A 14,180-nucleotide genomic window follows, 5' to 3' on the forward strand; every position below is an offset into this window, starting at 1 on the left:
ATCTCTCTCTCGCTGCGCGGGTCTTTTGCGCATGGCGCGCACTTTCGAGGATCGCTCATTCACGCCTTCACGAGCCCGCTCGTTACAAGTTATAGAAAAAACGATGCCACAAAATAAAATTATTAACATAAAAAAAATTCCAACTGGAATCACAGGAAAAATACAACCACTTGATGTCTATGGATTTCATATTTGGAAAAACTTTGTCCGAACATTTTCTGATAATGTAATGTTAATGGATCATGATATGAATTTATATCTGAGAAATAATATAATTAAACTTCAATCATTAGTTTACAACCAACTGTTTTCACCGAGATATATAAATTTGTTTCAATATTCCTGGTATAAAAGCGGTTACGTCGATGAAAAATCAGATAAATTTGATAATCCTATAGATTTCAGTTTTGGAAAGTCTTGTGCAACACATTGTGAAATAGAAGGGTGCACAAACATTGCAATTGTACGATGTGGTTGGTGCAAAAAAGCATTGTGCTTTAAACACTTTTATGAGGAGTACCATTATTGTAAAAACTTCGTAAAATAATATATTTTATGCTCAATACAAAAAATGCACTATGGCAAAAAATAAATGATTGTAGATTATTATTATTATACTTTAATATTGTAAAAAAAATACATCATAAGTTAAATTTATAATAAAGGAATTTCAATAACATTCTACGAAAATTATAAAACTGCTTCACACACAGAATTATCTTGTTTACAAATTTAGGAATTTGAGGTTGTTTGGTTAAAAAGCACAGGCATCTAGCCTATTTGTTGTTTATGGGTTTAGGGTTTAAGGCCCTTTAGTTCACATGTACAGGCTACAAAGATCACACATTTGTAAACAAGTTTTTATGAAAGTTAAAATTTTTTTTCGACATTTTCGTCCACCACATTGGTTCCGCCAATTTAAATTTTCAAAGTCTGATAACAGATTTGTAATCAGCGACCTCGAAGACCTCTATATACAAACTTTCTACGAAATATTATGTATTAAATTACATATTTACAGTTATTTTGGGTTAGGGGTGGTTTACCCCCCTTAAGGGGGTAATATTTATTAAAACACCGAAAGACGTCAACTAAATTTTATTATTATGGATGTTTAAACATTTTTTTCAATTTTTAAGTCCATTTAAACTTTTTTATTATAAAACTATGCCAAAAAATATATGTTTTCAACCTCTAAAAAATAGGGGATGCTACCCTTACTCTTCAAATCGCCATGAAATACTTGCTCCTTTTGTGAGAAATAACCTTCAATTCGTTTCACTGAAAAATATTAATTTTAAGCCGAGATATTAAAAACAAACGCTTTTTGGGGGTTAACTTTAGGGGAGGTTTTTACCCCTTAAAAGTGAAAATTAGCCGATAAAAGAAATACGTGTCTATTATTTTTTTATGTTCTACAATATGTATCAAAATCATAAAATTTGGTGAGTTCGGGTGGGTACCTTTTCTTGTTAGTAGACACTGACCGGCGACCGCGTGGCGAGCAAGCAATTAGCCGCGTCCGGCATGTGCTGCCACCACGAGGCGCCCTAATTACTCTCTAAAACACATACTTACAAACTAACGAATTAACGTGTGATGACGGAACAAATAGACTCTTCCGAAATTGAGTGCATGAAGAACGATATAGTAAGCCACTCACTACAGAAACGAGAAGAAATATAATGACATTGCTAAGTATTGAAACTGCTGACATAAGCAAACTTGATACAATTAGCTCAGCAAGTCAAGACAAGGTGAGAATCAAAACAGAAGAAAAATTATGTTACGAATGTAAAGGAAACGTAGAATTCAAAAATACATTTAAAACTAAAGTATCAATGTACCTTCTAAAATTAGAGAATTTATTGCAATACATATAAATAACGAACCCATTTTCAAACGTTACTTTCGACTTATTGGTTGATAGTGGAGCTCAAAAACACATTATAAAAAGTAATCAAATACCAGTAAACGCCATACCAGATTCAGAGAAAATTTCATTATCAAGTATTACTGACAAAACTGTTGAAATATTAGGTATAGTAAAAATAATCATCAATAGACTATTAATTGATTTCCATGTCGCTCCAAAAGAATTTTCAATTCCTTATGACGAAATACTAAGAATATCCATTCTGAAAGAACATAAATTAAGATTAGACGAAGGTTACTTGGAAATAAATAATCGAAAAATACAATTCGTATCAGTTCCCTTAAATTCAAATAATTCAATCGCATTTAGTGAAAAAAAGAAAAAATAATAGCAAAAATAACACAAGAACAGAAAATTGTTTTTTAACAAAACTCTACATAATATTAATAAAGAAAATAAAGCAGAATGTGAAAAAGAAAAAATGAAAATTATATAATGACTGGAAATGATTATAATTTACATAACTCAAATCAAAATGATGCAGAGATAATCTGTTCTACAACTACCGAACAATTGATGCTGTAACAACAGATAAATTAAACAATGACATAGTTTCATCAAACAATACGAAACAGAATACCGAAATTTGTAAAGAATCAGACGAAACATTTTTCTCTTCAAGAGGACTTACAAACTTGAAATCAGAATTAGAAAAAAATCCTTTAAAAATAGAACTTCTGATTAACCTTATAAACATGACAATGAATAATGACAAAATACCAAAAAAAATGACAAACATATCGAAGATTATAATTATGAACAATTTATGTCCGTCATAAAAGAGAATCTTGAAATAGGGTTCCCTTCCGAAAATAATATACTAGAAGAAACACAAACGTACCGATATATTTCCTTCGATTTAGACTATTTTCCTGAAAGTATCAACTTAACGAAAAATACAGACTTCAATGTCAATTAAAATGAATATTTTCATGCAGGCAGTATAAATTTTTTAGGAGAAGATCAAGAACAATCAGAAAATAATTAATTAAATTACAAAGAAAAAGTTTTTGAAAAAATAGATTTAAAAGATCTACAAGAAAATGACTACGAGAAAATGAAAAATTAATAGAAAAAATTGAAGACATATTTTAGGTTGAAAGTGATAAATTAGGCACCTGTAACATAGAACATGAAATAAATTTAACTGACAACAAACTCGTTTACGTAAAACAATTTCCATTGCCACATAAACTACGAGCTATTACAATAGATGAAGTAAAAAAGCTAATGTCTCACAACGTAATTCAAAAATCGAAAAGTGCTTTTAATGCACCAACATGTTAGGAAAAACTGCTTAGTAGCTAGAAAAGTCAGATGGCGTTTAGTAATTGACTATAGAAAATTAAATGAAAAAATTGTTCCTGATCCATACTTAATTCCAAATATAACTGAAATTTTCGACCAATTGGGAAAAGCAAAATATTATATTTGTAAAACTACATTTAGTATACACGCTTTAGGGTGATTTGAATTCCTCGTTTTACCATTTGGCCTGATAAACTCACCTACAACGTTTTAAAGAATACTTAATACAGTTTTAGGCGATTTAATTACCAATATATATTTCATCTTTATTGACGATATAATTGTTTTCGGAGAAACAGTAGACGAAGACAACGAACGCTTTTACAAAGTAGCGTAAAATCTGAGAAAAGCTGGTTTAAAACTCGAACCTCAAAAATGCGATTGGCTAAAAACAGAAGTATCTTTCTTAGGGCACAAGGGCACATTATAAATAAATCCGATATCAAACCAGACAAAAAAAATACAAGCCGTTGAAGCTTTTCCAACACCGAAAGTTAAAAAACGTAAGAGAATTCCTCGGACTTTGCAATTATTATAGACGCTTTGTTTGGAATTTTACTGAAACAACAAAACCGCTAACTATACTTCTGCACAAAAATGTAACATTTTTCTGGAAAGTAGACCAACAACAAGCATTGAATAAACTGAAGAAATTACTATGCGAAGCTTCTCTTTTACAATATCCACTATTCGACAAACTTTACATCGTTAGAACGGATGCGTCAAACCACAGTTTAGGTATAGTACACTCTCAAGGAGAATTTTATTACGACAGACCCATCGCATATGCATCCAAAGTTTTAAACAAAACAGAACAAAACTATATAACTTACGAAAGAGAAGCCTAACAAATAAGTAGGCTCTAAAAATTTCGAACCTACTTATTTGGTAACAAATTTACTGTAGTAACTGATCACAAACCTCTACTCTTATCAAAGTCAGCCGATAATAATAGCAGAGTGCAAAAATGTCGATTAAAATTAGTCAATTGCGACTTCAACATAATTTACCGCCCGGGTAAAGAAAACGGCCCAGCTGATTACACAGGCCAACAAAATTTGACAAAGGTTCAGAACTAATAAATTCAGCTAGATTCGCCGTAAATTAGTACAATGGTAGACCTTTATATGCCAGTGTAAGTTTTTCCTACTACTGAAGATTGCAAAAAAAATCAAGATTTTTCATACTCCAGTATAAATCAATTGATGAATGGCACATTTCAGTTGACTGTATCTCTGCTGGAAAAAGACATAAAAAAATCGGTAATGCATTTTGTCGGCCAAGAGTTGCTCTTTCAGATGCCGTTGTCAGTTTTGCATGAAAAAATTTATTCACAATGTTATAAGGCACCGAATATAGCCAAAAAACGTGATTTTCGCACATTTAGGTTAGGATATCTCAAAATCCTGACGTGCTGGCGCAATTATGAGCTCGGATTTGGATTCAGCGCACCAAAATCCTTCGGGTGTACTATGTCTGGTCACTCGTTCTGTAGTGTCGCAGTATAAACAAATTCATAAGTGTTAAATTTCAAACGATGATATCTCCATTACCAAAAGACATAAAAACAAAAATCGATAGTGCATTTTGTAGACCAAGAGTTGTTCTTTCAGATGCCGTTGTCAGTTTTGCATGAAAAAATTTATTCACAATGTTACAAGGTACCGAATATAGTCAAAAAACGTGATTTTCGCACATTTAGGTTAGGATATCTCAAAATTCTGACGTGCTGGTATAATTCTGAGCTCGGATTTGGATTCAGCGCACCAAAATCCTTCGGGTGTACTATGTCTGGTCTCTAGTTCTGAAACCTTGTTGTCCTATGTTATTTATCAGGAACCCTATAGGAGCTAAAACACGTGTCACGACGCGGGCACAGAAAGCAAAATTAAAAGACGAAATAATACCAACCCAAACATTAAATAAGAACGACAAAATAAAAATTATGAATAACAAAAGAATTCAAGAAAAGAATAAAAAAAACGAACACGTAAACTCAGCAATACCAGTAATACTGAAAACAGAAAGAATGAACTCATCAACAAGGACAGAATTACCAACATAAACTGTAATAGCGAAAATATCGTTTATAGTAAAAATTCAATACAATTTCGAAACGATAACATAATTCACATAAATTCTGAGAAACATTAAGAATTAGATGAAAACACGAATAATATACTAATAAAAAAGAATCTAAAAATCAAACAAAACTTCTCTATAAGTGAAATAGAAACATTAAATTATAGGAAGAAGAAAATATTTATTTTATGTTTAAACTCGATTCTAAATTCGAAGGTCATTCAGAAATTAACCGAACTTACAATAAAATTAAAGAGAAATATTGCTGGGAAAATGTAAAGAAAGACATGCAACAAAGAATTTTAATGTGGCAGAAATGTCAAAGAAACAAATTGAAACGTAAAAGAAGGAGAGAACTGATGACTTTGACCGACACACCTTTCAAACCATTCGATAAAATTGCCATGGATATAATGGGACCATTCCAGATCATAAGAAACAATAATCAGTACATACTTTCAATTCAAAACCAACTCTCAAAATTTATCACTCTAACAGCGTTAAAAGACCAAACAGCGGAAACAATAAGCGAAGCTTTTATAAAAAGATTCATTTGTATTTTCGGAACACCAAAAGTAGTATTAATAGACAAAACTCAGAACTTTAAAAGTAAAATGCTAAAATAAATAGCAAAAAGATTTCAATTCGAAAAAATTGAAACAAAATCATTCTCCCCACAATCCAGTGATTCTGTCGAGAGAGCAAATCACCCTCTCTGTGAATATATCAAACATTCACATAAAAAAAATGTGAGTGGAACGAACACTTAGAACTGGCACAATTTAATTATAACACTAGCATCCACACTAGTCACAACTTCATGCTGCATGAACTTGTTTTTGCCTTTCCTGTTAAACTACCATCCAGCGTACCTCTAAAAAAATTCGAACAATTACCAACCTCTAACGGATACTTAGAGAACTTAATAAAAAATATGAACGCACTAGCACACGTGGCTAGAGAAAATTTGACAATTTCAAAACAACAATCAAAACAATAATATGACCGATGTATAAATCCTATAGAATTCAAAATCGGAGACAAAATCTGGTTCATGAAAGAACTAAGCCCGGGAACATTAGAAAAAACTAAATATTTAGAACCTTTTGAAATATTAAAAATAACAGACAAAGGCAGCGTTGTAATTTACGACAACGAAAAACCAAAAACAGTTCATGCGAATAAATTAAGTTTATTTGAACAAATAGATTAATATTTTTTTTTATTCTAGAAAACACAATGGAACGACATTCATTAGTTATATTAATACTATTCACTCTCCTTCAAACAAGCAAAAGACTCATCGGGTTCAACTGCGGCTCAACAAATCCGGCCATCACAACATACGAGGTTTATTCAAACAGTATCGCGAATTTTGCATGTTTTCAAAAATTATTTATTTATTTATGAATATCTATTTTATCTCCTTCAAAGTAATCCCCCTCGGATATAATGCACTTGTGCTAACGTTTTTTCCAATCCTTGAAGCACTAAAAAAAATCATTTATTGTGATCTTGTTCAGCTCCTCCTTTGATGCCATCTTTATCTCCTCAATCGTGACGTAGCGTCATCTTTTCATGGGCCTCTTCAGTTTTAGGAACAGGAAAAAGTTACTGGGGACTAGATCTGGGAATATGATGGCTGCGGCACCATTACTGTGTTGTTTTTGGCCAAATATTCACGCACAAGTAATAATATGTAAGCAGGGGCGTTATCATGGTGCAAAAGCCGGTTTTTGTTCTTCCACGAATCCGGACGTTTCTGACAAATTGCGCATAACTTGCAGCTAATATTCCTTATTGACCGTACTACCCTGTGGCAAGAACTCACGATACACCACGCCCCTGTAAACGAAGAAAACTGTGAGCAAAACCTTCACGTTTGATCGAACTTGGCGCGCTTTTTTCGGTCTTGGCTCATGCGGCAGCTTCTATTGGGATGACTGAACTTTGGTTTCCACATTATAACCATAAACCTTTGATTTATCACCAGTTATGATCCTTTGGAGCACATTTAGGTCGTCATGAATCGAGTCTAACATGTCCTGAGCAATGTTAACGCGATGCTGTTCTGGTCGAAATTGAGCAGTTTTGGCACGAATTTCGCGGTGACCTGACTCATGCCCAAATAATTTGTTAAAATCGAATGACATGAGCTAATCGATATTTTAGATCCTCAGAAACTTCTCTAACGATGATTCGACGATTGGCCAATACTATTTTCTTTACTTTATCAATGTTTTCGCCTGTTGTTGACGTGCTCGGACGTCCGGCACGTTATTCGTCGTTCACATCTTTTTAGCCCTCTGAGAACATTTTGTACCACCGATAAACGTTGCTTTGGTCCAAGGTAGCTTTACCATATGCTACAGTTAATATTCGGAATGCGTCCGCGCACTTTATTTCGTTTTTCACACAAAATTTGATACAGATTCTTTGATCAATTTTTTAGAATAGGCAAAAATTGATGATGAGCCAAAACACATCCAAGCAAAACAGCTGTCAAAAATTAACTAAACATTCGAAATGGCCGACTTTGTAAACATAAGTAAGGGACATGAATACCAACATAACGCTACAAAAAAATCAAAAGTCAAATTTACGTAGCCCGTGGAAATTCAAAATTCGCGATACTTTTTAAACAGACCTTGTACTTCTTTGTGGACGCTGGAGAATGTGATTTCCACGAAACAAAATAATTGCAATACAATCTATAATAGGACTACTACAAAAAACCGAATTTAGCTCAATAAAAATTGTCCAATGTAAAATAGTAATACAACGTACAGTTTTTCATTGTGGCATGTTTAGCCATTTAACTCGAACAGAAAACGCACTCCAAGAATACATCTACGATATATCACACGATGACTGTAATAACATCCGCCAAACGGGTATTTTTAAATATGATAATGTACATATTATAGCGGGATTAAAAATAAACGCTACGAAAACCTCAGGATTAGATTTAGCAGGAAATGTTGAGGGAAAATCTTGTTTAGAAGCGGCCTATGCCGACAATTTCGGAACATGGAGTAACGTTTTCGTACAGGGTCTTATAAAAATAACGCTATGGGAGAGTTACGCAGCGGTTAGGTTAAAAAGTGACAAAATAAGGTTAAATTCAGATACAGTATGCAAATTTTCAGATGAACAATGTATTGATATGGAAAATAGTTACACTTTCTGGCCATTATTACCACACGAAGACTGTTTTATGAATCAACACGAAGTTTTATCTGTCACTAACCTCGCCCAATCAAGAAACAATATTTAGCATAAGCACATAAGAAATGTCTTTTGCATTGTCAACTAAAGGGAATATACGTTTTTGTAATAAATTTCTGACAAAAACCGAACACCCAAAACTCCTTATATACGAAAGATCTGAACTCTATTTTCTATACGACAACGATATTCAGACAAAGCAAGGGATACTTAATTATACGTAATTGATTCACGTATTTTAATAGTAAGTTAGTGTACGTAGAGAAATACGTCAGATCATAAACCAAAAAACTTTATCTAGATATTTTAAAACAAAAATGTGAATTGAAAAGAAAAGTCCTATACGATTCCCTATCCATTGCATCCATCGCACCTGACGAATTTGCATATAACCTCATGGAGAAGCCGGGGTACATAGCCCGGTTGGTAGGGGATGCCGTACATATTATACAATACACGCCTACTGAAGTCCAACTATTTCATACGGATAGGTGTTTTGCACAATTTCTAGTAAAATCAAAAACGGAACATACTACCTCACAATTATAACACAATCATCCCTAATACTACAAAATTGAAAACCAATGAATAAATCTCACACCAATACCGAGAAAAGCAACTAACACAGTCCTGACGTAGAAACCAAACACTACAACAATATAACAACCGACTGAATGAGAGTTATTACCAACTAGTGTCATTTATTCCCAAGAAGATCTGCAACAATTACAAAACCATATATTCTTTCCCATGGAGATAGCAACGCTCCTCAATGTAATTGCAAGAGGTGTGCGAGGCAACGAAAGCATGCAAGGAAGACTGATATCAAACTTGATATTCACAGAAAATCTCTGATCGATCTAGCAGAAAACACCTGGAATAAAGTCATCAACAAACTCACTAAATTCGGCTCTATAAGTTCCACCACTATGATGAGTATTATCGTATTTCAATGCGTAAAAAGCCTATTTAATGTGATAATTAGAGGCTATATGTTGCACTCAATATATAGATTCTCGACATATTTGCTATCAGCAGTGTTTGGCTCAATCACACACCTACTCGTAAACAAACCACTCGTCAAGCAAGGGAACAAAACCGCAGTAAAAAACAACGAATACAAATTGAATCAAATAGTAAACCATCTAGAAATCACCATACCGAAACCACCCCTATACTTGCAAACTACACCCAAAGAACCATCAAAACCCACACTTTCAACACCGATTCCAAACAAAATTTCCAAAATAAATAAATAAAATAATAATCCAATTTTCACATAAGACTTGCATTAATCATAACTAAAAAATCAATATAATGTAACGGTCCTGTCTGATTTGTCTCCTATTTTCCTCTGCAAAATGGCAACCCGTCACACACGAGACAATTAGAGTAAATCGGTAATTGAGCGTAGGCGCTTTTCACACGTATATGCAAATGTGTTAGGGCAACTCTGCGAAAACATTACCATATAAGGAGCGTGACGTCACGACCGTGGGAAAATTTATTGTTTACAACAGAAAATCGTTAATTATAAAGTTTTTTAAACGAACAAAAGTATTTCTTAGTTAAATTTGGTGCGCTGATTCTGAATTTCATGTTGATATAACTCTCAAATCGATATTTGTTAGTCAAATCTAATCTATAAGTTAACATTGTTAGTTATTTTGCAATAAACAATGATATTGTTATTTCGAGCATACGATTGCAATCTCGATGTATTGAAACAGAAAAGCAAGAATTTGACACTTTGATAACTAATTACCCATTAAGTTATCAATAAATAAACAATTTATAATTTTTTTAAACAATTAAAATAAGACGGTTAGATAGCAAATCGATCATAAGTATATGTAAAATTGATGATTATGATTGTTACTAATTTGCTGATTTTTAAACCGCTAAAAAAGAAAATTGCAAATCTGTTTTTTAATTATTATTCAAAATTAGAGAGCAACATTAATCATAATTTTATTGTAAAAATGGCGTAATTTGATTATTAAATTGTATAGCTTATAACTTTAAGAGGCGATTTTTCCTAGAGATGCAATTTATGTTAAAAAATTCATCTTTTCCAGTTTAATTTTTTAAATCGCATAATTGTAATTTCGATCGAGCCATTTTACGATAAAACGTGTACAAAATTTGCGTCAAAGACAAAAGGCTACCAAGCGTAGAAAGGAGCCCATTTCGCGTGTATAAATTCGCTCGTCGCTGCGGCAAAAGGACTCACTTTCCTACCTTGCTTAGCAGCGCGAGCACTGTGTAGAAATAAAGCCTCAGCTATTTCCTGAGACGAATTTCTTTTCAGTGGTTAGCCTGTTGAACTCCTTTCCCACTGATCTCTAAGAGCTCAATTCATGAGACTATCTCTCTCATGAGAAAAAAGCAGCCTTAGAGATCTTCCCTCCTGAACCATATCTATTGTTGAGAAGTCAAATTGAGTAGTAATCGCGGCGCTGTCGGGCCTCTCCCCGATAGATGCGATTGCTATCAATTGCACTTCGAAGCAGCTCATCGAGTTGGCAAGCCTCGTGGTTTGCCACTCGAAAGATTTTCTTTTGATTATTTAGATTGCGCGCGTGTCAACTTCTTGCTTTTCTCGGAGACGTTATTGCGAATTTAATGTAAAGAGTCCGAACTAGTATTTTAATAACGCGAGATATACTCAAACGTTACAATAAATAAAGATCTAAAATGAAACTCTACTACACTATAATACAAAATATTGTTATTTGTATAATGTTATTATTATTAATCTTAAGATAAAATTTGTATGAAATTGAGCATAATTGTCGAATATCTCAAAATTAATATAATTTAACTATATCCTCTTTTCTCTCTTCTACGTTGACATCGTACCGATATACAATTATCTAGTCACGGAGGTGTTATGTCCCGATACGTAAACTTTACTTATTTTGAGGTCAACGGCAATCAAGCGAGCTCAAAGTAGCAAATTAAGCTCTAAATGTATTTCGCCTTTTACGAAACACAAAAATATCCAACCAACAATAGACCGAACTCAGCAGAATCTCAGCCTAGAAATTGAAACACTGACATATTGACTTCTTGATTACTCAACAAATTAATGTAGGCCAATAAGGCAATATATAAAACAGCGTACCGATTTTTAGTCAGTTGATTCACGACGCGCGGCAATTCCACTGTATTAATTTACTTGGGGGGGCTTTTTTAGAGTAAGTTCCGCTTGCCTTTCACTTGAGAGGTAAGGGAAGATATAAGGGGAACTCACGATAATCCAGCACCCCAAAGGGAACAGAATCCTTCTACGTCCACGTCGTTGTTCCTGGATAGCGCTAAAAGACGGATTCTGGATTGAGAAACTAGTTTTCTTGTTTAATAATCAAAATAGACACATTTTTGGAGTTTCGATATAAATATAATGTTAATCTTTATTTGACCTCCAGAGGTCACGTCGACCTTGGACCTCAAGGCATATTTTAACGTAAAATTTGACTCTCTTTCAATTGCCGATGTCAAAAGTGTGGGTTCCCATTTAACAAAAGAAATTTGACCTTGAAATGACCTTGAAGGTGAGGTCCAAGGTCAAATTCAAGGTCATCACTGGATTCATCGTTGAAAGTTACATAAGACCTGACGTTAACAATTTTATTTTTACGACCAACGCTCAGATTTTCAGGGGTTTCCATACTTTTTCCAACATTGACCTCTATTTGACCTCCAGAGGTTACTTTAACCTCATACCTAACCACGTATCCGGACGTAAAATTTCCCGCTCATTTTGATTCCGGCATCAAAAATAGGGGTTCTCATTTGAAAAAATGAGGTTGACCTTGAAATGACCTTGAAGGTCCAAGGTCAAATTCAAGGTCATCACTGGATTCCTCGTTGAAAGTTATATAGGACCTGACCTTAAGAATTTTATTTTTATGACCAACCCTCTGAGATTTTCAGGTGTTTCCATACTTTTTCACCACCCTGTATATATACATTATTTTCTATATATACAGGGTATTTAATTTTAATCCGACCACGCGCATAACCTAGTAAAAACAAACACTATCAAAAAATGACCTCTATAACAGTTGCAGGGGACAGAGGGGGCCATCAAATGCTACCTTCAACTTTGACCCTTAATACGTTTATCAAGGTCACCTGAAGGTCAAAGTGCTTTTTTTAATAGGAACCCACACAGCATGCAATATTTCAGTGAAAAATTCCATGAAATATTTCAAAGAAACCTTGTGAAAATATTGCAGGAAGCTTTCAGAAAGTTATTTGAAATATTTCAGTGAAATATTTCGACAAATATTCCAGAAATCTTGCAGAAACCTTTCACGGAAATGTTATTTGTTACGTTTCGAAATACCTCGGTGAAACCTTGCAGGAAACTTGCAGAAACATTGCAGGAAATATTTCAGGAAAGATTTCAAGGAAGTTTCAGGGGATATTTCAGAAACCTTGCAGGAACCTTTCACTGAAATATTATTTGCTACGATTCGAAACCTTTCGGTGAAACCTTGCAGGAAACTTGCAGAAACATTGCAGGAAATATTTCAGGAAAGATTTCAAGGAAGTTTCAGGGGATATTTTAGAAACCTTGCAGGAACCTTTCACTGAAATATTATTTGCTACGATTCGAAACCTTTCGGTGAAACCTTGCAGGAAACTTGCAGAAACATTGTAGGAAATATTTCAGGAAAGATTTCAAGGAAGTTTCAGGGGATATTTCTGAAACCTTGCAGAAATCTTTTACTGAAATATTATTTGCTACGATTCGAAATCTTTCGGTGAAACCTTGCAGGAAACTTGCAGGAACATTGCAAGAAATATTTCAGGAAAGATTTCAAGGAAGTTTCAGGGAATATTTCGAAAACCTTGCAGAAACATTGCAAGAAATGTTATTTGTTAAGTTTCGAAGAATCTCGGTGAAACTTTGCAGGAAACTTGCAGGAACATTGCAAGAAATATTTCAGGAAAGATTTCAAGGAAGTTTCGGGGAATATTTCTGAAACCTTGCAGAAACCTTTCACTGAAATGTTATTTGTTAAGTTTCGAAGAATCTCGGTGAAACTTTGCAAGAAACTTGCAGAAACATTGCAAGAAATATTTCAGGAAAGATTTCAACGAAGTTGCTGGGAATATTTCAAAAAACTTGCGGAAACATTGCAAGAAATATTTTGAGGAAAGATTTCAAGGAAGTTTCAAGGAATATTTCGAAAACCTTGCAGAAACATTGCAAGAAATGTTTCAGGAAAGATTTCAAGGAAGTTTCGGGGAATATTTCTGAAACCTTACAGAAACCTTTCACTGAAATGTTATTTGTTAAGTTTCGAAGAATCTCGGTAAAACTTTGCAAGAAACTTGCAGAAACATTTCAAGAAATATTTCAGGAAAGATTTCAACGAAGTTGCTGGGAATATTTCAAAAAACTTGCGGAAACATTGCAAGAAATATTTTGAGGAAAGATAGAGGGAAGTTGCTGGAAATATTTGTAGAATTATTGCAAAAATATTTCGGTAATATTGGCTCAAATACTTCCTGGAAATGTTTCTGAAATCGTTCCAAAAATTTTGACATTTTATTTCGCAATATATTCACGATTCATGTCTGGAAATATATTTCTGGAATATTTCAGAAT

At 33.6% G+C, this 14,180-nt stretch overlaps 1 protein-coding gene across 1 annotated transcript in view; it reads left to right on the plus strand.

Moving 5' to 3' along the window:
- Window positions 1-14,180, plus strand: part of LOC131663324 (uncharacterized) — a 93,190-nt gene that overhangs the window by 53,053 nt on the left and 25,957 nt on the right. The window lies entirely within an intron of this gene.

Source organism: Phymastichus coffea, unplaced genomic scaffold (assembly GCF_024137745.1).
Source record: "Phymastichus coffea isolate CEN01 unplaced genomic scaffold, Cenicafe_Pcof_1.1 PCOF00033, whole genome shotgun sequence".
NCBI classification, from domain to species: Eukaryota; Metazoa; Arthropoda; class Insecta; order Hymenoptera; family Eulophidae; genus Phymastichus; species Phymastichus coffea.